Source organism: Mesoplodon bidens (genome assembly GCF_964165515.1).
Source record: "Mesoplodon bidens genome assembly, chromosome: 2".
Lineage (NCBI taxonomy): Eukaryota > Metazoa > Chordata > Mammalia > Artiodactyla > Ziphiidae > Mesoplodon > Mesoplodon bidens.
In genome coordinates this window covers 83,522,816-83,548,456 of record NC_138177.1, presented here as the reverse complement: position 1 = coordinate 83,548,456, position 25,641 = coordinate 83,522,816, and the positions used below count along the sequence as shown (strand labels likewise).

The following is a 25,641-nucleotide window of genomic DNA, read 5'->3' as shown; positions in this document are numbered from 1 at the left end:
CTCACTTCGTCCCAGCGTACCCTTCCCCCTCCCCGTGTCCTCAAGTCCATTCTGTACGTCTGCATCTTTATTCCTGTCCTGCCGCTAGGTTCTTCATAACCATTTTTTATTTTTAGATTCCATATATATGTGTTAGCATACGGTATTTGTTTTTCTCTTTCTGACTCACTTCACTCTGCATGACAGACTCTAGGTCCATCCACCTTACTACAAATAACTCAATTTCGTTTCTTTTTATGGCTGATTAATATTCCATGGTATATATGTGCCACATCTTCTTTATCCATTCATCTGTCGATGGACACTTAGGTTGCTTCCATGTCCTGGCTATTGTAAACAGAGCTTCAGTGAACATTGTGGTACATGACTCTTTTGGTGGTACGCGGGCCTCTCACTATTGTGGCCTCTCCCGTTGTGGAGCACAGGCTCCGGACGCGCAGGCCCAGCGGCCATGGCTCACGGGCCCAGCTGCTCCGCGGCATGTGGGATCTTCCCGGACCGGGGCACGAACCCGTGTCCCCTGCATCGGCAGGCAGACTCTCAACCACTGCGCCACCAGGGAAGCCCACATGACTCTTTTTGAATTATGGTTTTCTCAGGGTATATGCCCAGTAGTGGGAATGCTGGGTCATATGGTAGTTCTATTTTTAGTTTTTTAAGGAACCTCCATACTGTTCTCCACAGTGGCTGTATCAATTTACATTCCCACCAACCAGAGGTCATTTCTTAAGTGACTAAGCTATACCACTACAATTCTAGCGGGGCTCTTAAATTTTAGCCAGGCCTTATATTTTCCATAGGCTGTTTGATGATACTGATGATGGTGATTATAACTACTATGCATTGAGTACTATGCATTGAGTACCATGCACCATGTCACCATGTCAATACATTCTGTGGTTATGTCTTAAAATTCTCACAACAGTTCTATTAGGTCGTGTATAATTCTTGCTCTGCTGATGAAAACAACGAAGCTTAGGGGCATTACATAACTTTTTCAAGGTCACAGCTAATAAGAGGCAGTGTTCATTCTAGATCCCATTTTGTCTTACGCCAAGGCCCAGACATTTTGATTAGGCTCTTTCTGGAGGCAGAGCGTTTTAAGGATTCTAATTGGTTAATGACTCTCCCTGTATTTTAGAAGCATTGAGGGTTTTTTTCTCTCCACAATTAAATCAGTAAAGGAATACATTTGTCAGTCAAAAATGTGGATTCAGAAGCTCATCAAGATTCCGACTCCTCATTAATGGGCCAAATCCAGCTATGATCTCATAGAGAAGATGGAAAAATTCTCCGTATCTCTGGAGTACCCTTTGAGGTTACTTTCATTATTCACTTTAGGGCAACTATTAACCTACCATTTCACCAAATATATTCAAGAAAAATTCACTGAGCGCCTACTGTGTACTAGGCATTGTCGTAGGCTTGGAGTTGTCAAAGGTCAGTCAGGTGGGTTTCTCAATCTGTGAGCCTTCCCAGAGGGATTTAAGTACTACAAAGATGAAAAGGCCTTGGTGAAATTGAGATGGCCTCTGGGATCCAAGTTTGGGAAACTTGCTAGTGACAGAAATGGATTTCTTTTTCAATGAAAAATTTCTTGAGCAGTGAGGTCGCAGGCTGAGACTTTTGATAGTGATTTCAAGGAAGTCTAAGTTACGGAACTTTGGAGCTGTCCCTCACCCTATGCTTTTAATTATGCCAACAATTAAAATTAATTAACAGGCTAAAGCCTGTTATCTGGGGAGAGTAAGAGTGCTGCTATCAGCAAAGGCACACCTAAACATTTCCTCTTGTAAATACTCTTTCCCTTTATCAGTTAAAAGTCCAGTGTAAAGACCAGGCCTTCCCGACTGCCACCATTTTTCCCCCCACATTCCTCATTAAATTTCTTTATTTGATTCTTAATAACTTTTAGCTTTGGAGTAGTTCAGAATATTCCCAAAAGATATTTTAAGTACCCTCTGAAATCGTCACAGTATTGCAGGAATATGGTTTTAGAATCAAGAGAGATTTTTTTTTCTCATTCTCATTTTCCTTTTCTTTAACATGAAATATTAATAATATCATTTTTATTATAAGTCCTTGTGCTGATTACTAAGTAATGTGTATGTAAAACTCCAGCTGCCAAGTAGGAGGGCTTCAATAAATTCTACTACCTAGAAACTGCCAAAGATTTTAAAACAAGGATTTAATACACACATTTTTTTAAATGTTTAAAAATAAAGTGAACTCTCATGGTGCCATATTTTTTTCCAAAAATTGATAAGGAATGTTTCAAGAAAACATATTTTCAATCTGGTCCAGTTCATCCGCCACCTAATCATGTAACTGAGGAAATAAGACTTTGGTAAGACCACTTCCTTCTTATCTTCCTTGAAGATCTGTAAGCTCCCTTCCCCCTTTCCCCTCCCACTTTCCTGAGGAATCCTGGTTTGGGGAGGAGCCGGTAGCCTCCTGGTGGGAGGAGAGGAAGGACTATAAAATCAATTTCCTCTAGCCCTGGACGGCAGATCTTCTCTCTTTCCCTTTTGGAACCAGCTTGGAAGGGTAAGTGTGGGAGAGAGGCAATTAGGGTGTGTGTGTGTGTGTGTGTGTGTGTGTTTGTGTGTGTTTCCCATCTAGAGCTCTATAAGGGAACTGGGGAGAGGAAGCCACGAACACCGACTGCACCATTCTCTGGGCTGTAGGGAGAGGGGATGATTCTTGAGGATTCTTTCTGGCTGTAGGTGTGCTCAGGAAGACTGTGCTCTGGCCAGAGTGGCATCTGTGTTTAAATCGTTGAAACTCAAGGGAGCCTTAGGTGAAGGAACAGGAAGCAAATTCAGTTACAATATGTGGACCACCCTTAAGGTTGATGGACAGGTCTTACTGTTTTGAGAACAAACAAATATTACCACTCATTTGTATCTAGTTGTTCCCATGGGTTCTATCCCTTGCCCTTTTCCCTTTCCACTTTATATACACTCCCTGAGCAATCTCAATGCCATCCACTTTGAATATTGAATTTTATTATTTGTATATCTTTTCTCTGATTATAAAAATATCAGTATGTTAACTTAAAAAAAAAAGAATCAATGGAAAGAAAGGTAACATGGAAAGTAAAAATTGGATGCACTCCCACCACCCAGAGAAGACCATTTTAACTTTTTCTACATGTATGGGTAATGTTGTGACCTACTTTTTTCTATCTATCAATAATATCACAAACATTTTTCTGTTATTAAATATTATTTTACTGTATAACTGTTAAAGGCTACAAAGTATTCCATCATATAGATGAATTGTAACTTATTTGCCAGCGTCCAATTGTTGTTTAGTTTATGTCCATTGTTTCCTATTATAAATGAGGCATACAGAGAGTTGGCATACCCCTTATGTTTCCTTCATATAAATTTTAAGATGCAGACTCATTGGGTCAATGGGCATGATTTCTTTAAAGTTTTGATGAAAATTATCCTGTCAGTTTACATTGCCCTTGTTAATAAACATGAAGGCCACATTTCCAGCAGGCTTCTCAGCACTATTACCTTTTTCTAATTTTTGCCAAATTATCAAATTGGGGGATGGGCCAGATGAAGGAGTATCTCATCCTTAGAATTTCATTTGCATGTTTTTTTTTGCGGTATGTGGGCCTCTCACTGTTGTGGCCTCTCCCGTTGCGGAGCACAGGCTCCGGACGTGCAGGCTCAGCGGCCATGGCTCATGGGCCTAGCCACTCCGCGGCATTTGAGATCTTCCCGGACCGGGGCACGAACCCGTGTCCCCTGCATTGGCAGGCGGATTCTCAACCACTGCGCCACCAGGGAAGCCCTGCATGTTTTTGTAATTAGAGATGTAATCGTTTTTTTTTTTTTTAATTAATTAATTAATTAATCTATCTTTGGCTGCATTCGGTCTTCGTTGCTGAGCGCGGGCTTTCTCTGGTTGCTGTGAACAGGGCTACTCTCACTGTGGTGCTCAGGCTTCTCATTGCGGTGGCTTCTCTTGCTGCGGAGCCCTGGCTCTAGGTGCGTGGGCTTTAGTAGTTGTGGCACGTGGGCTTCAGTAGTTGTGGCTCACGGGCTCTAGAGCGCAGGCTCAGTAGTTGTGGTGCACGGGCTTAGTTGCCCTGCGGCATGTGGGATCTCCCCGGACCAGGGCTCGAACCCATGTCCCCTGCATTGGCAGGTGGGTTCTTAACCACTGCGCCACCAGGAAAATCCCGGGGTTTTTTTTTTTTTTTATGTTTATTAACCATTTGTATTTATTCTTCTATGGATTGCCTACTCGGATACTCTGCTTATTCTATATTGTGGAATTATGTTTTCTAATTTTGAAGTTTTTAATTTTTATTTAAAGTTTTCAGGACCTTCAGCGTATGTTCTTCATATACACAAGTTTAGATAAATGTTGATCTCCTTTTTCTTCTGGTTTCTTTTGTGATTTGTTTTTATATGTAACTCCTTCATTTACTTGAAATTTATTTTGGTGTATGAAAGGGTATAGGAGCCTGGCTTTTTTTTTTTTTTTTTTTTATTCCTGAATAGCTGAGCATTTTTCTTTCATCTCAGTGGTTCATATTATCCCCACAGATTAAAATGCCACCTTTATCTCAGAACCTGTAAGGATCCAGAGCTTGTGCATGGTCAGGGTTTTTCAGGCAGAAGAAGGGAGGTGGGTGTGAGGGAATGGGGCTTGGGAAAGGCAGAAAGTAAGAAGACTTCAACTTTGTGAGTAGTATTATGTCAATTACACTTTTTAAAAAAATCATTAGCAAAAAATGACAAATGTTTTCATTTGTGAAGTCTAGATGTATGGGTCTAGAATTATTTTCTGTATTTTTCTGGTGCTGTAAAAAAATTTATGAGAACTGTATATTCCCTGGAAGTTTAAAAGAGTCACCAGTAAACTGAGCCTGACACCTTCTTAACAGTTTTATAATTTCTTCTATAGCGGTTGCCCTTAAAATGTTCTTACTTCTTTTGAGTCAATTTTCCTCATTAATTTTTTCTAGGACATTATCCACTTTATTCAGGTGTTGAATTAATTGGTATGTGGTTTAACAGAGTAACCTCTTTATATCTGTGACTATATCTTTCTGATTCCTATTTTGTATATTGTAATTGTCTTTTTTTTACTTGATGAGATTAACTGAAGTGTCTTTGTGTTTCTGTTGTTTTTAATTATTTTTTAAAAATTTCCAGGTAGTTGGAATTATTTTGTATATAATCATTATTACTTTTTGTTGTTGTTTTGCACTGGTCAAAATATGTAGTCAGTACAGTTTCTTTTTAGAATATTTAAGATTCTCTTTGCCATGATTTTTCCGTGTTTTTTACGAGCACTTGATAAGACTGTTCATGTTTCTGTTTTAATTTTTGCCTACTTGATCTGCCAGGGACTGAAAGAGGAGTGTTAAAACTTCCTACCGCAACTGTGTTTATGCCAAATTCTTTTTGGACTTCTAGTATTTTATGCTTTATATGATTATTCTTAATGTTAGTAATTGTACATGAAGATTCTTACTTGATTACTACATATTCACAATGCCTATTAAAAATAGCAGAAAATTGAAATGACTGTGTTCCATATGCAAGTCTATAAGGGAGTTTAACCCACTGATATTTATTGTCATAATTGATATTTCGGGCTTCTGTCATCTTATGTTTTCTGGCTTGTGTATTTTCTTGCTATATTATATATTTTCTATCTTTTTCTATATGAATTGTGTTTTTTTTATTGTGATAAAATATACATAACATAAAATTTACCATTTTAATCACTTTTAAGTGTACAGTTCTGTGGCATTAAGTACATTCACATTGTTGTACAACAATCACCAGCATCTATCTCGAGAATTTTTTTCATCTTCCCAAACTGAAACTCTATTCAATAAGCACTAAATCCCCATTCTTTCTCTCCCCAGCCCCTGGGAACCACTTTTCTACTTCCTGACTCTATGAATTTGACTACTTTAGGTACCTCACACAAGTGGGATGGTACAATATTTGTCCTTTTGTGACTGGCTTATTTCACTCGGTAAAATGTCTTCAAGATTCATCCATGTTGTTAGAATTTCCTTCCTTTCTAACGTCATGTACCATTCCATTGTTTGTATATACCATATTTTGTTTATCCATTCATCTATTGATGGGCACTTGGATTGCTTCTACCTCTTGGCTGTTGTGAATAATACTGCCATGAACATGGGTGTGCGATATCTGTCCAACTCCCTGCTTTGATTTCTTTTGAGTACAATACCCAGAAGTGAAATTTCTGGGTCAGGTAGTAACTATATGTTTAATTCTTTGAGGAATTGCCATGCTATATTTCACAGCAGCTACACGATTTTACATTCCCAGCAGCAATGTACAAGGGTTCCAATTTCTCCACATCCTCGCCAACATTTATTATTTTCTGATTTTTTAAATTACAGTTTTCCTAAAGGGTGTGAAGTGGTACTTCATTGTGGTTTTGTTTTGCATTTCCCTAATGATTAGTGATGTTGAGCGTCTTTTCATGTGCTCATTGGCTATTTGTAGATCTTCTTTAGAGAAATGATATTCACGTCCTTTGCCCATTTTTTAATTGTTTTGTTGTTGCTGAGTTGTAGAAGTTCTTTATATATCCTATATATCATTCCCCTATCAGATATATGATTTGCAAATATTTTCTCTCATTATGTGGATTGTGTTTTCACTTTCTTGACAATGATTTTTGATGCACAAGTTTTTTTGTTTTTGTTTTTTACGTCTTTATTGGAGTATAATTGCTTTACAATCTTGTGTTAGTTTCTGCTGTACAACAAAGTGAATCAGCTATATGTATACATATATCCCCATATCCCTCCCTCTTGAGCCTCCTTTCCACCCTCCCTATCCCACCCCTCTAGGTTTTCACAAAGCATGGAGCTGATATCCCTGTGATGCACAAGTTTTAAATTTTGGTATAGTCCAATTTCTTTTTACTTTTGTCACCTATGCTTTTGGTGTCATATCCAAGAAACTGTTGCCAAATCCAATGTCATAAAGCTTTTCCCTTATGTTTTCTGCTAAGAGTTTTATGGTTACTGTGTTTATGTTTAGGTCGTTGATCCATTTTGAGTTAAATTTTGTGTGTTGTTTAAGGTAGGGATCCAACTACATTCTTTTGCATGTGGAAATCCAGTTGTCCTCATGAATTTGAGTAAATTTTTCACGATAGCTGCATAGTGGTATACTTTCTAAATTTGTATATTTCTGAGGATATTTTTGCTGTCTTCATGACGAATAAAAATATTTTCCCCCAAAACTTTGTTGGTTTGCTTGATTACAGTCTGTCACTCATTGTTGTAGAGAAGTCTGAGGCTATCTCATTTTTTGCTCCTTTTAAGGTTATTTTTCTCCATCCTGCATACAGTAGAATTCTTTACTTATCATTTATTTATTTATTTATTGTAAATTTATTTATTTATTTTTGGCTGTGTTGAGTCTTCATTGCTGCGCGTGGGCTTTTCTCTAGTTGTGACGAGCAGGGGCTACTTTTCGTTGCAGTGCACGGGCTTCTCATTACGGTGGCTTCTTTTGTTGTGGAGCACAGGCTCTAGGCGCACAGGCCTCAGTAGTTGTGGCATGCGGGCTCAGTAGTTTTGTCTTTTGGGCTCTAGAGCTCAGGCTCAGTAGTTGTGGCACACAGGCTTAGTTGCTCCGCGGCATGTGGGATCTTCCCGGACCAGGGCTCAAACCCATGTCTCCTGCATTGGCAGGTGGATTCTTAACCACTGCGCCACCAGGGAAGTCCCCTACTTATCATTTAAATTGTAAAGATTTGCCTGGACACACCTAACTAATCTTGTCTCTTCAGTTATGTTGTATAGAACATGTGAGTCCTTTATCCTCTGGATTCAGGTCTTTTTTCATTGGAAGAAGCTTCCTTCTATTTTTTAATTTAATTATTGCTTCTGTTCTATTTCTTCTCTCTTCTTAAGGTACACCATATGTAGGATTTCCATTTTCTTTTCTTTATATCCATCATCTTCCCATTATGTTAATATTTTTGTCCTTTTTCTTTGCATTAGAGGAGGTTTCTCAATTTTGTCCACATGATTAATTTGACTTACAGTAATGCAGATTCTTCTCTTTCTGTTTTTAATTGTTTTAAATTCACTTTGATTATTGTTATATTTCTCACAATCTTTATTAAACTAGTCCAGCCAGATCCCTCTTGCCTTAGAGTTTTATCTTTTGCCTTTGATTTAATCAATTCCATGTGTTTTTTAAAATTTTATATACAACATGAAAGCAGAAACCCCCTAAATCTTCTTATAGTACTTTCACAAATATTCTCATGCTCCATGTCTTGAATGATGCTCTTCCTCCATGTTTTTAGGTTATATAATATTTTCACAATCCCATGTTAATTATTAAGTGTTTATGAACCAAAAGGACAAATCCAGTCCTGATGCTTGCCAGGAAATTTCTTGGATTCTTACTGGAGAATCCCCTCACCTGAATACTATTAGAATTTTACTCCCTGGATTTTATCTTTGGGAAATTGTTGATAAAAGTTTACCTAGGTAATTCAGTGTCCCAGGACCTGAATGGAGGGGAGACAGAGCTTGGTCTGCAGGCTGTTTCAGCAGAGGAAATTTGTCTCCTTCAGGCTGGGCAAAACCTCAAAGCCAGGGTCTGGTTTACTGAATTTAATTTTCTGTTTGGTTTAGCTGCCACCCTAGGGGGTCAATGTGCATGCATCCCGGTTCTTACTAGTTTATCCTCCCAGGTCTAGCAGGCTTACAATCTGGTTGGGCTTCTTCTCACCTAGAGACTTCCAATACAATAGCCTCTGAGACTGGTGCCTCACAACTGGGAAGTGGGAGAGGTGAAGCACATCTCCTCTAGCTAGTATCCTACCCTCGCTTTCCAAGTTAGGGTGATTAATGGGTTTCGGCAGAACCCATACCTACCTACTATAACATATATCCCATCCTCACTATCGTTACAGGGAATTGGCTCTCGGTGTCTTCCAATTTGTATCCCTCTGCAGGCTAGTTCCAATGTGAATTAAAAAACAAACATTTTTTCATTAGTCAATTCAGTTGGCTTGGGGGTGAGAGTAGAGGAGGGTTTGTGATGCCTGGGTGTATTTTGTCATTTGATTGGAAGTCTATGGTCACTCAGTGCCTCCTAACTTAATATCTCTATTTGGTTGCCATCTTTATGCCATCAGAGGGATTTATTTCTAGATGCAAATGTTATCATTTTACTCCCCAGCTTAAAAACTCTCAAGCGTTCCCCAGTACCTACAGGACAAAGTTCAGATGCCGCTTCATGTTAGGCCCAGCCATTATCTGGACGCTGCTGACCTCTAGGGTCTCAAATCCGACCACTTTTTCACCTCATTCCAGCAACGACTAACTCATTCCAGTTGCTTAAATACCTTAAGCCTACGTTCTGCTAAGCATTATGCTGGACTCTAGGAAAACAGAATCTTTCTAATAAATTCTAATTTTAAGGATCTTTTAAGACTGGTTGAGGAGACACAGAAATGTATCAGTTTTATTATCAATCCAGTTTTGATAACTCCTATAACAGGAAGCATATAGAGAATGCTTTAGGAAAGTTGTTGTGACTCCATGTTTTCTTTATTTTTTTATTGAGATGTAATTCACATACCATAATATCCACTCTTTTAAAATGTATGCTTCACTGTTTTTTTTTAGCATTAACTATCACCACTCTCTAATTCCAGATTATTTTCATTACCCCAAAAAGAAACCTTGTACCCACTGGCAGTGGTTCCCCATTCCCACTTGTTCCCAGCCACTGGCAATTACTAATCTATTTTCTGTCTCTATGGACTTATTATAGATGCTTCATATAACTTGTGGCCCTTTGTGTCTGGCTCCTTTTACTTAGCATGTTTTCAAGCTTCATCCATATTGTGGCATGTATCTATCCGTATTTTATTCTTTTTTATTGCCAAATGATATTCCATTATATGGATACACTACATTTTATTTATTCATTCATCAGTCAGTGGACAATTAGGTTGTTTCTATGTTTGGGCTATTATTAGTAATGCTGCTATGAACATTCAGGTACAGATTTATGTGTGAACATATGTTTTCATTTATCTTGGGTATATACCTAGGAGTGCTGGGTCATCAGATAACTTTCTGTTTAACTTTTTGAGGTCCTGCAAAATTGTCTCCCAATGTGGCTGCACCATGTTACATTCCCACCAGCAATTTATGAGGATTCTAACTTCCCCTTATCCTCCCAACATTTGTTATTGTCTGTCTTTTTGAGTATAGCCATCCTACTGGATGTGAAGTCACATCTCATTGTGGTTTTAATTTGCATTTTCCTAATGACTAATGGTGTTGAATATCATTTCATGTGTTTATTGGCTTATCTGTATGTCTACTTTGTTGAAATGTGTATTCAGATCCTTTGCCCATTTCTTAATTAACTGTCTTTTTATTGTTGAGTTTTAAGACTTCTTTATAGACTCTGGATACCAGACTCTTTCAGAAATATACATTGCAAATATATTCTCCCATCCTGTAGGTTATCTTTTCACATTTTAATAGTGATCTTTGAAGCACAATAGTTTTTAATTTTTATGAAGTCTAGTTTATCTATTTTTCTTTAATTGTTTGTGCTTTAGATATCATGTCTAAGAAATAATCGCTATTCCAAGGTCATGAAGATTTACACCTATATTTTCTTCAAAGAGTTTTATAGTTCTTACATTTAGATCTTTGTTCCATTTTTATTTAATTTCGTATATGGTATGAGGTATGGATCCACATTCATTCTTTTGCCTATGAATATCCATTGTCTCAACACGATTTTTTGAAGGATTGTTCTTTCCCATCAAATTGTCTTGACATTCTTATTGAAAATCATTTGGTCGTAGACATATGGGTTTTTTCCCCTGAACTCTGAATTCTATTCCATTGTTCTAGATGTCTGTACTTAATGCCAGTGTCACACAGTCATGATTATAGTTGCTTTGTAGTAAGTTTAAATCAGGAAGCATGATTCCTTCAACTTTGTTCTTCTTCAAGATTTCTTTGGCTATTCTTTGTCCCTTGTACTTGCATATAAATTTTAGAATCAGCTTGTCAATTTCTGCCCCAAAAGGTAGTGGGAATTTTTGTAGAGATTGTGCTGAATTTGTAGATCAGTCTGGGGGGTATTTCCATCTTAACCATAGTAAGTCTTCCATTCAATGAACATGAAATGTCTTTCTACCTACTTAAGTATTATTTAATTTCTGTGTTTTTTAATTTTCAGTGTACAAGTCTTATACTTCTTTGGTTAAATGTATTCCTAAGTATTTTATTCTTTTTTATGCTATTATAAATTGAATTATTTTAATTTCATGTTCAGATTGTTCATTTCTAAGTGTATATTAATAAAACTGACTTAACTGATTTAGTATATTGGTTTTGAGCTTATATCCATCAACTTTGCTGAACTTGTTTATTAGCACTAATAGATTTGTGTGTGTGTGGATTCCTTATGATTTTTTATATACAAGATTATGTCATCTTCAAATAGAGATCACTTTACTAAACTCCCTCATGGAATTTTTTTAACTTTTCAAGACTCAGTCTAAGTGTTCCTTCTTCAGTGAGGTTTTCCTTAACCTGCTGGACAGTACTGGTCTTATTTACTTTAGCACTGTTAATGGTCTTGCTCGTACTTATCACTGTTATTATCACCTTGTATGACAATTAAGTGTCTGTGTTTCTCTCATCATGAAAACAGTCCTTTTGTTTCCCTTCCATGAGTTTGGAACTCTTCAGTGTGGCGCCATGTTTAATGTAAAGAAAATTGTTCTCAGTGTTCTATAGCTTAACTTCAATACACACAGCTACCCTGAAAGATTTTACTTAAGGCTTTAAAGTAGCAAATACAAATTTCACTTATCAAAAGATTAAAAACTACTTATTGATAGACCTCCAAATGGCAGACAGATTTGTCAGTTATGTGTTCTTCTATCCACCCTACACAGCAGTCTTGCTGTGAGTGATTGGCTTTTACCCAATTTAGGGTTAAAAACTATATGAAGAATAATTACTTCACCCCCAGCTTGTGGACAAAAGCTGTTATAATCCTTTCATAATTACATCCATGGATTGTTCTGTCTTTACCTGGGTCGTCTCAATTAACCTGAAATATTTTTAACAGATATTTGGTTTAGGAAGCTTCTAGAAGTAGTTAATCAAAAGGAGTTATGTTGAGCTATACTGGGTCCCCAAGCTGAGGTACAAAAACTGCAGACCTGGTTAGCCTTTATGCTATTTCTTTCATTTCCTTTTTAGTAAGGCCTGTGTATGATTAATTTGTTGCCCAGTGTCATTCAACATTGCCTTTTATTTTAGATCATTTTAGTCTCATTTAATGATTGTGGTATAGTTAGACTTAACTGGGAAGCTGAGGATTTATGTAATCTTACCCTTAATTGGATATTAAAGAGGAAATCGGAATCTAAGCAGTTTTTGGTGCCAAGAGCCCAGAAGCCCTTGGATCTCTCCAGTGCTAATGACTGGCTACTTGATGTAATAAGGCAAGAATTTACTGAGAAACAAGATCATTATTTGAAATAAACGCACAGGAGCTGGGGATAAAGGCTTACTCTTTACTTCTTGGTTGATAGTATTCTGGCTGCTTATGACTGATGGGGGTTGTCATAGTGATGGGAGAGAATGATCTGTGATAGACATTGCAGTGTGGAAGAATAGGACTTAACCTACATATCTTTTGTTAATAGGACTTTGTTATAGCCTTCCTCTGAATAGGGCTTGTAATATCATGTTGCCTCTCTTGATGCTAGAGTATAAAATGAAGACAGTAAAATATCCTGTGGTTCTGCAAATCAGACTTGTCTCTGTGTTCACTCCATTATCCCATGACCCTAAGGAGGCTTACATACTGAGACAGAGACTTGGTAGTAAGAAAAATTTTAGTGTTTTATGATAAGTTTAGGAACTAAAGCAAAATGTAAGAGTTATTTCAGTTGGTACCAGTCACTTGGCACTTCGTTCCACCATGATTTTTTTTTTAATGTTTAATAATAAAGACTCCTTGATGTTTAGGAATCAAACTTCATTCATTCTTTTTTTTTTTTTTTTTTTTTTTTTTTTGCGGTATGCGGGCCTCTCACTGCTGTGGCCTCTCCCGTTGCGGAGCACAGGCTCCGGACGCGCAGGCTCAGCGGCCATGGCTCACGGGCCCAGCTGCTCCGCGGCATATGGGATCCTCCCGGACCGGGGCACGAACCCGTATCCCCTGCATCGGCAGGCGGACTCTCAACCACTGCGCCACCAGGGAGGCCCCATTCATTCTTTTCTTATTGTTGTTATTGTTTTCTCTGGATGGGTTGACCTTGATCACTTTTATTGAAGGAACATCTGCCCAAAAGGCCAAATTTTTTTTTCTCAACATTGACTGTAGATTATAAACTTCCATAAACCCATGGTAAAAAGCTATGTTTTCCTTGGCATTTGGTTTCCTTAGTCATGTTTCAAGAACAAATATTGTGGTTTCTGAGTAGTGAAGCAGAGAAGGGGGTCTGAGTGTTTCTTTTGGTGATGAAGCCTCCAGCATGCACTCTGAGAGGAAAGAAGGGGCATTGTTCCTCATGTAGCCTTTGTGGGCTTTCTAGGTTTCCTAAAGTCCTGAGAGAAAGCTCAAAAGAAAGATTTTACTTTAGTAGGTTCCAAGTTGGGGATCTAAATCAAGAATGCTATGTTATTGGACTTCTGGTGGCACAGTGGTTGAGAATCCTCCTGCCAATGCAGGGACCACAGGTTCGAGCCCTGGTCCAGGAAAATCCCACATACCGTGGAGCAAATAAGCCCATCCCCCACAACTACTGAGCCTGAGCACTAGAGCCTGCGAGCTGCGACTGCTGGAGCCCGTGCACCACAACTACTGAAGCTCGCGTGCCTAGAGCTCATGTTCCACAACAAGAGAAGCCACTACAATAAGAAGACCACACACTACAACGAAGAGTAGCCCCTGCTCACCACAACTAGGGAAAGCCTGCATACAGCAACGAAGACCCAACGGCAACCAAAAATTAATTAATTAATTAATTAATTAATTTAAAAAAAAGAATGCTATGTTATCAAGACTTTTTGGGAGACTCATTTGAAGAAAAATAACAAAGAGGGAATTGTGGTGTAAGAGTGAGCTTTCTGTGGTCGTAGGATTGAAAGTCCTGAGTAAAGAAAAAGCTGTCCCCAGCTTCTGGTAGAGGTGGAAAGAGTAGCAGAAACATGTCCCAGAAAAGTAAGAAGCTCACCCTTCAGAAGACACCAGCTGAAATGTTGTTGCCCTTCCTGGGGCAATTGGTTGACTGATGTCAGGGAGTGAACAAAGGGCGGTGCCTTTGTTTAGGCCTGTTTAGCCCTGGGGAACCCACATGAGGTCTTCAACAGAGGAGTACTGGTGTGCAGTGGCTGCTGGAACAAAATACCACAGACTGGGTGGCTTAACAGTGGAAGTTCTTTTCTCAAGGTTCTGGAGATTACAAGTCCAAGATCAGGGAGTCAACAGGTTTGGTTTCTCTTGAGGGCTCTCCTTGGCTTGCAGATGGCCACCTTCTCACTGTGTCTGCACATGGCCTTTCCTCTGTTCACATGCATCCCTGGTGTTTCTCCCTCTTTTTATAAGGACACTAGTCAGATTGGATTTGTACCCACTCAAATGGCCTCATTTTAACTTCATTGCCTCTTTAAAGGCCCTGATTCCAAATACAGTCACATTCTGAGATACTAGGGGTTAGGAATTCAACACATGAATTGAGCAGGGGGGCAACATAAGTTCATAATAAGAGGGGATAGGAGGGAAAGCCCTCCCCCACTTCCCCCCCCAAAAGACCTGTAATTTACAATACTTGGCAACTAATGACCATCTAAGTATAGTCAAAAGAGCTGAAATGTATTCAAAAGAACTGAAACCTCTGGGGTAGTTGGGCACTTTATCCCCATTTATCTTTCTCCCAGAGCAGCAGGAGAAGGAGACAGCAGCAGCGGAATGGTAGGAAATATGCTTATGCTCCTGGAGAAATCAAGGTTTATCAGCATGTCCAATCAGCCAGAGATCTGCTGAGCACTCAGGAGAGTGCTGAGAGGTGGAAGACACAGTCCTAGACATCAGAGAGCACAAAATCTCATTAAAGCACAAGGTAGGAACATGTGGAAAGTTATTAAGTTCAGAGAAATGATCCAAACACTTACCAAGGTTTTTCTGAGACCTCTGTGTGTCCAGCCCTAGGCAAGGCACTGGGAGTTTACTAAGAGCCAAGCAGACCTGGTCCCTGACCTCTTGTGGCTTCCACTCTAGAGCAGGGAACAGATGTGGTCTAAATGCCACACATTTAATCTCAAACTGTGATAAGTGCTCTGAAATCAAAGGGCAGTGGGACAGGATTGAGAGTGACAGAGAGAACGCATTCTGATCCAACTCAGGAATTCTGAGGAACTGACATGCAAGTTGAGGCCTTAAGGATAAGGAACAGTTAGCCAGGCAAAGAATCAGAGAAGCATTGTTCCAGCAGAGAGCACTGTGTGTGCTAAAGCCATAAGCAAAAGACAGCTTTAAAAAAAGAAGATAATGTGAAAGTTTTTTCTGATTATATAAGTGATGCACGCTTATAGAAAATGTTTTTTATGCAGGGAACTGTAAAAAAAATTACCTGAAATTTTACCTTCTTGAGATAACTACTATCAGAATATATGCTGTTTTACCTGGTGAAGAACAGCCTTAAGCTTCTTTTGCTTTTTTAGTTTCTTCCCATCTTCCTTCCGCCTCCTCCCTCTCTGTCTCCCACTTACAAGCCATTTGTACCCCATTTCTTTTTCTTTTTTTTTTTTTCGTGGTACGCGGGCCTCTCACTGTTGTGGCCTCTCCTGTTGCGGAGCACAGGCTCTGGACGCGCAGGCTCAGCGGCCATGGCTCACGGGCCTAGCCACTCCGCGGCATGTGGGATCTTCCCGGACCGGGGCACCAGTGTCTCCTGCATCGGCAGGCGGACTTTCAACCACTGCGCCACCAGGGAAGCCCTGTACCCCATTTCTTAACTAATAACAACAATGTGTGTATATATCTGTACTTTTTTCATGTTCATATATATATACTTTTCCCATGTATTATTATATATGATATATATATACTATATATAATATATGACATTTTATATAAGTATATATATTTTTTATCTATATCAAATAGTGTGTCTATATACACCAAATATAAATGTAGAAGAAAGATATACACTCAGATTGGGGTTGTTTATTTGTCATTGTTTTAAAAAATCGCATTATGGGGACTTCCCTGGTGGCGCAGTAGTTAAGAATTCGCCTGCCAGTGCAGGGGACACGGGTTCGAATGCTGGTCCGGAAAGATCCCACATGCCGCAGAGCAACTAAGCCCGCAAGCCACAACTACTGAGCCCATGTGCCGCAACTACTGAAGCCCACAAGCTCTAGGGTCCACGTGCTGCAGCTACTGAAGCCTGTGTGCCTAGAGCCCATGCTCTGCAACGAGAAGCCACCGCAATGAGAAGCCCATGCACTGCAACAAAGAGTAGCCCCCGCTCACCACAACTACAGAAAGCCCACGCACAGCAATGAAAACCCAATGCAGCCAAAAAATTAATAAAATAAATAAATAATTAATTAACATTTTTAAAATGGCGTTATGAAATGCAACCTTCCTGGCATCTTTAGTAATTTGTTATGGACATCCCTCCAAGTTAACTGCCAAATATAACTCAATGACTGTCACCCTAACTGACCCCCAGAGACTGATTTAATTGGTTTGGGGTGGGACCCAAGCATGTTTTTCAGAAGCTACTCAGATGATTCTGTGTGTAACCAGGGTTGAGAACTAATCCAAATCATTCTTTTAAATAGTTACACGCTGTTGTATGATGTGGATGGTCAGATTTTTTTTTTACTTTTTAAAATATTTATTTATTTATTTTTGGCTGCATTGGGTCTTAGTTGTGGCATGCAGGATCTTTCCTTGAGGTGTGCGGGGTTCTCTCTAGTTGTGGTGCATGGGCTCCAGAGCACGCTGTAGTTGTGGTGCACCGGCCTTCTAGTTGTGGCACTCAGGCTTAGTTGCCCTGCAGCATGTGGGATCTTAGTTCCCGACCAGGGATCAAACCCACATCTGATGCATTGGAAGAGACCTCTGGACCACTGGGGAAGTCCCTAAACAATTTTTTTAAAGATTATACTCCATTTATAGTTATTATAAAATATTGACTATATTTCTTGTGTTATACAATATATCCTTGTAGCTTATTTTATACCTAATACTTTGTACCTTTTACTCCCCTACCCTTATATTGCCCCTCCCTCCTTCCCTCTCCCCACTGGTAACCACTAGTTTGTTCTCTATATGTCTGCTTCTTTTTTGTTATATTCACTAGTTTGTTGTATTTTTTAGATTCCACATATCAGTAATATCATATAGGATTTGTCTTTCTCTGACTTATTTCACTTAGCACAATACCCTCCAAGTCCACCCATGTTGCTGCAAATGGCAAATTTTCATTCTTTTTTATGGCTGAGTAGTACTCCATTGTATATATATATATATATATACACCACATCTTCTTTATCCATTCATCTGTTGTTGAACACTCAGGTTGCTTCCATTTTTTAAAAAATTTATTTTATTGTATTTTATTTTTGGCTGCGTTGGGTCTTTGTTGCTGCACATGGGCTTTCTCTAGTTGTGGAGAGTGGGGGCTACTCTTCATTGCTGTGTGCGGGCTTCTTATTGTGGTGGCTTCTCTTGTTGTGGAGCATGGGCTCTAGGCGCACGGGCTTCAGTAGTTGTGGCACGCGGGCTCAGTAGTTGTGGCCTGTGGGCTCTCGAGCACAGGCTCAGTAGTTGTGGCGCACAGGCTTAGTTGCTCCGTGGCATGTGGGATCTTCCTGGACCAGGACTCGAACCCATGTCCCCTGCATTGGCAGGCGGATTCTTAACCACTGTGCCACCAAGGAAGTCCCAGGTTGCTTCCATTTGATGGTCACATTTTATTCAACTATTCCAGCAATGATAGGCAACCCTTTTGTCTTTATTATAAATAATGCTGTAATAAACATCCTTATATTTACATTTTCTAGTACATTTGTAAAATGAGAAAAGTAATAGTACTTATCTCACTGGGTTGTCATGTAGATAAAATGGCTTAATATTTGTAAAATATTTTAAATGGTATCTGGCATATAAAATGTTTTTAATATATGTTAGCTATTATTATTGATTGTGTTGTCATTATTACTTATATCTGGTATCTTCATATATGATCATTTATTTCTTTGAATTAGATTCCCAAGGGTGAGGTAGAGAAGCAATGGCAATGGCGGTCAGGAGGAATGGATGGATGGACCTAAGAGTTATTTTAGAGGCAGACAGGATTGAATGGAAGACTGAATGTGGGAGGTGAAGGATAGGAAAAAGACAAAGATGACTTTAAATTTGGGATGATGATGGTTCCTTTTTCTCATCTCCATAAAACTGGACAAAGAGCAGATTTGGGAGAAATATCGAGGGTTTAGTATGAAGAAATGAAAATAATCATAAAGGAATATTATTATATAAAAGTTTGTGACAATAAACTTGAAAATTTAGAGGAAATGGATGATTTTTGAGTCAACTATAAACTGCCAACATTGACCCTAGAAGAGGTAGAAAAATTAAACATATCAGTATTGAGAGATGTTCAAAAATAAATTTTTTTATTTTTAAAAGGACCAAGCTAAAATGCTTTGGCAGCTGAGTTCTATCTAAGCTTTGAAGAAAAGACATTCCTTACATTATTTAAGCCATTCTAAACTCTCAAAAAATATAGATGAATTGCAGCATTGTTTGTTTCCAGGCAGAAACCTGGAAACAAAGGGAATGCCCATCAGAAGTGGAGTAAATTGTGACATGCTTATACTATAGACTATTATATAACTGCTTAAGGAGTGAATTCTGTCTATAGCAGTAAACATGGCAGGGTAAGGGGGTGGGAATTTCCACACTATATTGTTAGGGAGATACAGAGAAATTGTATATAATTCTCTCCTATTTCCTCGTCAAGCCATAAACCTTTGTGAGGGCTGCTTCTTCCTGGAAGATCTTTTTCACACAGGTATGGTCAGCTCACCAAGCATTGGCCTTGTAGGACTGAGTCTACCCAGAGGGGCCATCCTTCCTGATTTGCACAGTGGTGTTAAAGCAGCCAGTATCAGCCCTGAGTCCCACAACAACAGTGAATCAGACACAATCTATGCCTGCAAGGCTGACAAGCTAATAGAGATGGATAATCTCATAGACAACTAGCTGCAAAATAAATCACTTTAAAGAACTTCTGTCCTATCAGTGTCTAAAATCCTTCAAAGGCTCTCCAGTGCCTACAAGGAAAAATCAAAATACCTTAGCCTTGAATTCAGTGCCTTGTGTAATCTCTTCAAGCTAATCTGGCATCCTTCAAGTGTTCTGCTCTGACCACAGTCCCTGGCTATGTCTCTATACCTGTGCCCAGCTGTTATCCCTGGCTTAGGATGCCGCCTCCCACCTACCTCTCTTATCACTCACCTCAGCCTTCCCTCCCATGCTTCCCTACAGCAATTCCTGTCTGGGCCAGCTGGGGCTTGACTCTTCAGTATAGGACTGATGATAACCACTCTTTATACTATGGCCTCAACTCTCTAATTTTACCTGAGGGAGGAACCTATGGAATCAATAGGATCTTTGCATTTTGGGCACCCAACACAGGACTTGGACAAAGCAGGAGGGCAATGAGTTTGGTTGTATCATCTGAAGATTCTTTTAAAATTTCCCAGTGTACTTTCAAATATTAAATGCTTGCCCTTGAAATTGTGTAGCTACCTTGAAAAGATAGACATGTACTGCAAAATGATTTATGAATGTTCTCTTACTGCCTCTGACCTACATTTGTTTCTTTTTCTGATTATATCTTTCCTGCCTCAGCATGATACATCTTAATAAAGAAAACCAACATAGAAATATATACGTTACAGTTGCACTAATAGTATTTTCCTACTTTTGAGCATTTATAAGATTGGGTCTGTTTTCTGATTATGCAAAATAATGTTGGCAAAACTGGAAAGCAAATATAAAAAGAAGCATCAAGAAATGAATTCATTTTGTTTTATTTTAAATAGCATTTGTAGCATTTACACCTTTTTCTGATTATAAATAGCATATGGTCTTTGTAGAAAATGTATAAAAACCAATTCACAAAAAGAAATAAGCCCATAATTATTCCACCATCCACAAATAACAACTGTTAATTTCACTGCATATTTTTCTCCCTCTCCTCTTTGTTCTACATATTCTTAAAAATTTCCAAAATGTCTGTTTAAAATATATTATTCAGAAAGACCACTGTCCAAGGCAGTAATAGCACATTTACTTATGCAGAATTACCCGCCTGATTTTCACTCATAATATTAGACTTAATTATTTAAATCTGACTTGTTAGCTGTCTGATTTTAAAATTTTCAATTACTATTAGCGTTTTAATAACTAGCAATATTTGAGATCTAATAATGAGAGTTCAAAACAGACACTATTGGATGTCTGGTCTCTGGTTCCACATGTAAAGAGCTTGGAAGTTACTACTGGATGCTTACAATGACAAAAAAGGCTGAGCAGACTGAAAAATCAACTCCTCTTGGATTAGTAAAAGAGGAGATAACACAAGGCAGACCACTCTCCCCCAAATTGAAGAGACAGACAAGCAAATACAGGGAGTCACAGAGCAGAGGCATGGACATAGAAACCACCATGGGAACCAGCACCAAGGTAGGGAAACCTGCACTGTAATTGATGAATTGCTGGAAGCTCAATGCAGAAAACTCCAGGGACCTGGTCATGGGAGGGCCTTCACAATTTTGTGAGACTTACCTTTGGGTTCTCCACCAGATCCTCACAGTAAATATCAGAAAGCACAAAACAAAACAAAACAAAAAATTCCTCGTGCTTCCTGCAGGGGAGGGAAAATGAACCAGAGCAATCTATTCTTTTTAGCAAGGCCTGTCCTCAGCAGAAACTGGTTAACCAAAACCTAACCTGCTGGGTTATTATCAGACCTGAGAGAAGGGAAACTCTAGTAAGCTCTAACTTTCCATAAGGGAGAAGGAGGATAGCCAACACCAGTCCACTCTAGCCATCCTGTCCCACTTCAGGAAGGAGGATAAAAACCCTGAGAAACACTAGTGAAGTCCATGGTCCAAGGCACAGGCTCACTAAAAGACTGATCATAGGACTCTAGAATATTTTCCCACCACCACATTACTAGAGCCTATTTACATCAGTTCTTTTACCCAGCACATTATGTTTGACAAGAAAAAATTACAAGGCATATGAAACAACAAAAAACACAGTTTGAATCAGACATGGCAAAGATGTCAGAACTTTCAGATAGGGAATTTAAAACAACTATAATTAATATGCTAAGGGTTCTATTGGATAAAGTAGACAGCATATACTAACAGATGGGTAATGTAAGCAGAGAGAAGGAAATTCTAAAAAAGAACCAAAAAGAAGTGCTAGAGAAGAAAAAAAAACCCAAAACATTGAAACAAATGAAAATGCCTTTGATGGGCTTATTAGTAGACTGGACATGGCTGAGGGAAAAAAATCTCTGAGCTAGAGACTATCTTAATAGAAACCTCCAAAACTGAAAAATAAAGAGAACAAAGACTATAAAAAACTAGTTAAGGACTGTGGGAAAATTGCAAAAGGTGTAAATACACATAATGAGAATACCAGAAGGAAAAGAAACAAACAGAATATTTGAAACAATAATGACTGGTAATTTCCCCCCAATAAATTGCAGATACCACACCACAGATCCAGGAAGCTCAGAGAATACCAAGTGTAATAAATGCCATAAAAACTGCACCTAGGTGTATCATATCCAAATTACAGAAAATCAAAGACAAGGAAAAAAATACTGACCTATAAAAGAACAAAGAAATTACATCTGATTTCTCAGAAATGATGCAAGAAAAGGGTGGAGTGAAATATTTAAAGTGTTGAGAGAATAAAAACCACCAATATAGTATTCTTCAGAAATGAAGGAGAAAGAAAGACTTTCTTGGACAAACAAAAATTGAGAGAATATGTTACCATTAGACTTGCCTTGCAAGAAATGTTAAAGAAGTTGAAGTTCTTTAGAGAAGGAAAATAATATAAGTCAAAAACTTGGATCTACATAAAAAAAAAAAGAACATTGAAGGAGGAATACAAGAAGGAAAATAAAAACTTATTTTTCTTATTCTTAATTGATCTAACAGAAAACAATTTGTTCAAAATAATAATGGCAACAATGAATTTGACTATGTGTATTTCTGTATATTATATATATGTGTGTGTATATATATAATACATTTATATATATACATACACATTTAAGTATGCTTATATATAAATGAATGATAACAATGATACAAGGGATGAGAGGAAGAAATTAGGATTATTTCGTTATTATAAGGTACTCACACCACCTGTGAAGTGGTATAGTGTTCTTTGAAAGTAGACTTGGGTTAATTATAAGTGTATATTGCAAACTCTAGGTCAACCACTTAAAAAATGTTAAAATAAGTTAACTTATTAATTAACTGATATGCTAAGAAAAGAGAGAAAATGGAATCACAAAAAATGCTTAATTAAAACCCCAAAAGGCAGAAAAAAGAGTGGAAGACAAAAACAGGCACAAAGAATAAGGGCAACAAATAGAAAACAGTAACAAACATGTTAGATATGAATCCAACTATATCAAGAATCACTTTGAATGTCAATGATCTAAATTCACCAATTAAAAGACAAAGATTGTCAGAGTGGATCAAAAACCAAGACCTAAGGCCCAACTGTATGTTGTCTACAAGAAACCCACTTTAAATATAAAGATAAAAGGTAAATATATGGAGAAAAATACTCCATGCTATCTCTAATCAAAAGAAAGCAGGAATAATTATATTAATTTCAAACAGCAGACTTCAAAACAAGGAAAGTTATCAGGGGTAAAGAAGGACGTTATGTAATGATAAAGGAGTCACATCTCCAAGAAGACATAGCAGTCTTTAACATGTATGCACCTAACAACAGAGTGTCAAACTATGTGAGGCAAAAACCAACAGAATTGCAAGGAGAAATAGATGACACCATTATCATAGCTGGAGACATCAATACTCCTCTATCAGAAATGGACAGATCCAGCAAGCAGAAAATCAGTAAGGACATAGTTGAATTCAATAACACCATCAACTTGTTAAAAGTTGTTAGTTGTTAAAAAACAACTAAATATTTATCTAATAAAAATACCAAATATAATTGATATCTACAGACTATTTTATCCAACAGCAGAATACACATTCTTCTTGAACTCAGATGGAACATTCACCAAGACAGACCACATTCTGGGCCATAAAGCAAATTTAAAAGAACAGAAATCATACAATGTCTGCTGTCAAACCATAATGGAATTAAACTAAAAAAACAATAACGGATAACTGGAAAATCCCCAAATGCATGGAGATTAAATAAACAACACACTTCTAAATAATACATGGGTCAAAGAAGAAATCTCAGGAGAAATTGTAAAATATTTTGAACTAAATGAAAAAACACAACCTATCAAAATTTGTGGGATGCAGTGAAAGCAGTGCTTAGAGGGAATTTTATGGCATTGAATGGATATATTAAAAAGGAAGAAAGATCTAAAATCAATAATCTAAGTTTCCACCTTAGGAAACTAGGAAAAAAATCCAAAATACACAGAAGAAAAGAATAAGAATTAGAGCAGAAATAAATGAAATTGAAAATAGAAAATCAATAGTGAAAATCAACAAAACTAAAACTGATTCTTTGAAAAGATCAATAAAATTGATAAGCCTCTAGCCAGACTAAGAAAAAAAGAGAGAGGACAGAAATTACTAATATCAGAAATGAAAGAGGGGTGGGACTTCCCTGGTGGTGCATTGGTTAAGAATCTGCCTGCCAGTGCAGGGAACATGGGTTTGATCCCTGGTCCGGGAAGTTCCCACATGCTATGGAGCAACTAAGCTGGTGCACCATGGCTGCTGAGACTGCGCTCTGGAGCCGGTGAGCCACAACTGCTGAATCCTGTGCGCCTGGGGCCCGTGCTCCACAACAAGAGAAGCCACCACAAAGGCCTGTGCACCACGATGAAGAGTGGCCCCCGCTCGCCGCAACTAGGGAAAGCCCCTGTGCAGCAACGGAGACCCAACACAGCCAAAAATAAATAAATAATTAAAAAAAAAACAATGAAAGGGGATATCACTACAAGTCCTATGAACATTAAAAGGATAATAAAGAAATACTATGAACGACTCTATGCCCACAGATTTAATCACCTTGATGAAATGGACCCATTCCTAGAAAGACATAATTTGCCAAAACTCATAGAAGAAGAAATAGGCAATCTGAATAGGCCTATATGTTTTAAAGAAATTGAATCAATAATTAATAACCTTGCAAAACAGAAAGCACCAGGCCGATGTGTGTTCAGTGGTAAATTCTACTGAACATTTAAGGAAGAAATTATACCAACTCCCTAAAATTTCTTTCAGAGGATAGAAGCAGAAGGAATACTTCCTAATTCATTCTATGAGGCCAGCACTACCCTAATACTCAAATGAGACAAAGACATTACAAGGAAAGAAAACTATAGACCCATATCTCTTATGAACACAGATGCAGAATTCTTCAACAAAATATCAGTAATGATGTATAGAAAGAATTATACACCAAGACCAAGTAGGATTTATCCCAGGTACGCAAGGCTGGTTCAACATTCAAAACTTAAATAATATAATTTATCACATCAACAGCCTAAGAAAGAAAAATCACATGATCATATCAATAGAAACAAAAAAAGTATTTGACAAAATTTAACACTGGTTTGAGATAAAAATTCTCAGTAAACTAAGAATAGAGGGTAACTTCTTCAACTTGGTAAAGAATATCTACAAAAAACCTACAGCTAACATCATATTTAATGGTGAGAAACTAGAAGATTTCCCACTAAGATCAAGAACAAAGCAAGGATGTCCCCTCTCACCACTCCTTATCAACATCATACTGGAAGTCCTTGCTAATGCAATAAGGCAAGAAAAGGAAATAAAAGGTATACAGATTTAAAAAGGAAAAATAAAACTTTCTTTGTTCTCAGGTGACATGATCCTCTATATAGAAAATCTGAAAAAATCAACAGAAAATAACCCCTGCAACTAATAAGCAATTATAGACAGGTTGCAGAATATAAGGTTAATATACAAAGCCAATGGCTTTCCTATATATCAGCAATGAGCAAGTGGAATTTGAAGTTAAAAATACAATGCCATTTACATTAGCATCCCCCCCAAATGGAATACTTAGGTACAAGATCCATAAATAAATGAAGAGATATTCTATGTACATGGATAGGAAGACTTAACATTGTCAAGATGTCAGTTTTTCCCAACTTGATTAAATGCAATCCCAATAAAAATCCCAGCAAGTCATTTTGTGGATATTGAGAAATTGATTCTAAAGTTTATATGGAAAGGCAAAAGACACAAATAGCTAACATAATATTGAAGGAGAGAACAAAGTTGGAGGACTGACA

General features: G+C 38.0%; 1 protein-coding gene across 12 annotated transcripts in view; it reads left to right on the top strand.

The window, feature by feature from the left end:
- The first annotated feature begins 2,460 nt into the window (after positions 1–2,460).
- Positions 2,461–25,641, top strand: part of MAB21L3 (mab-21 like 3) — a 79,283-nt gene continuing 56,102 nt past the window's right edge. For 10 of the 12 annotated variants that reach the window (XR_014014715.1, XR_014014716.1, XR_014014717.1 and 7 more), the window contains exon 1: positions 2,467–2,547. The gene's annotated coding sequence lies outside the window, so the exon portion shown is untranslated. Of the gene's footprint in view, positions 2,548–14,988; positions 15,166–25,641 lie in introns of all 12 variants that reach the window. The other 2 variants (XM_081223637.1, XM_081223638.1) reach the window with 2 other exon arrangements.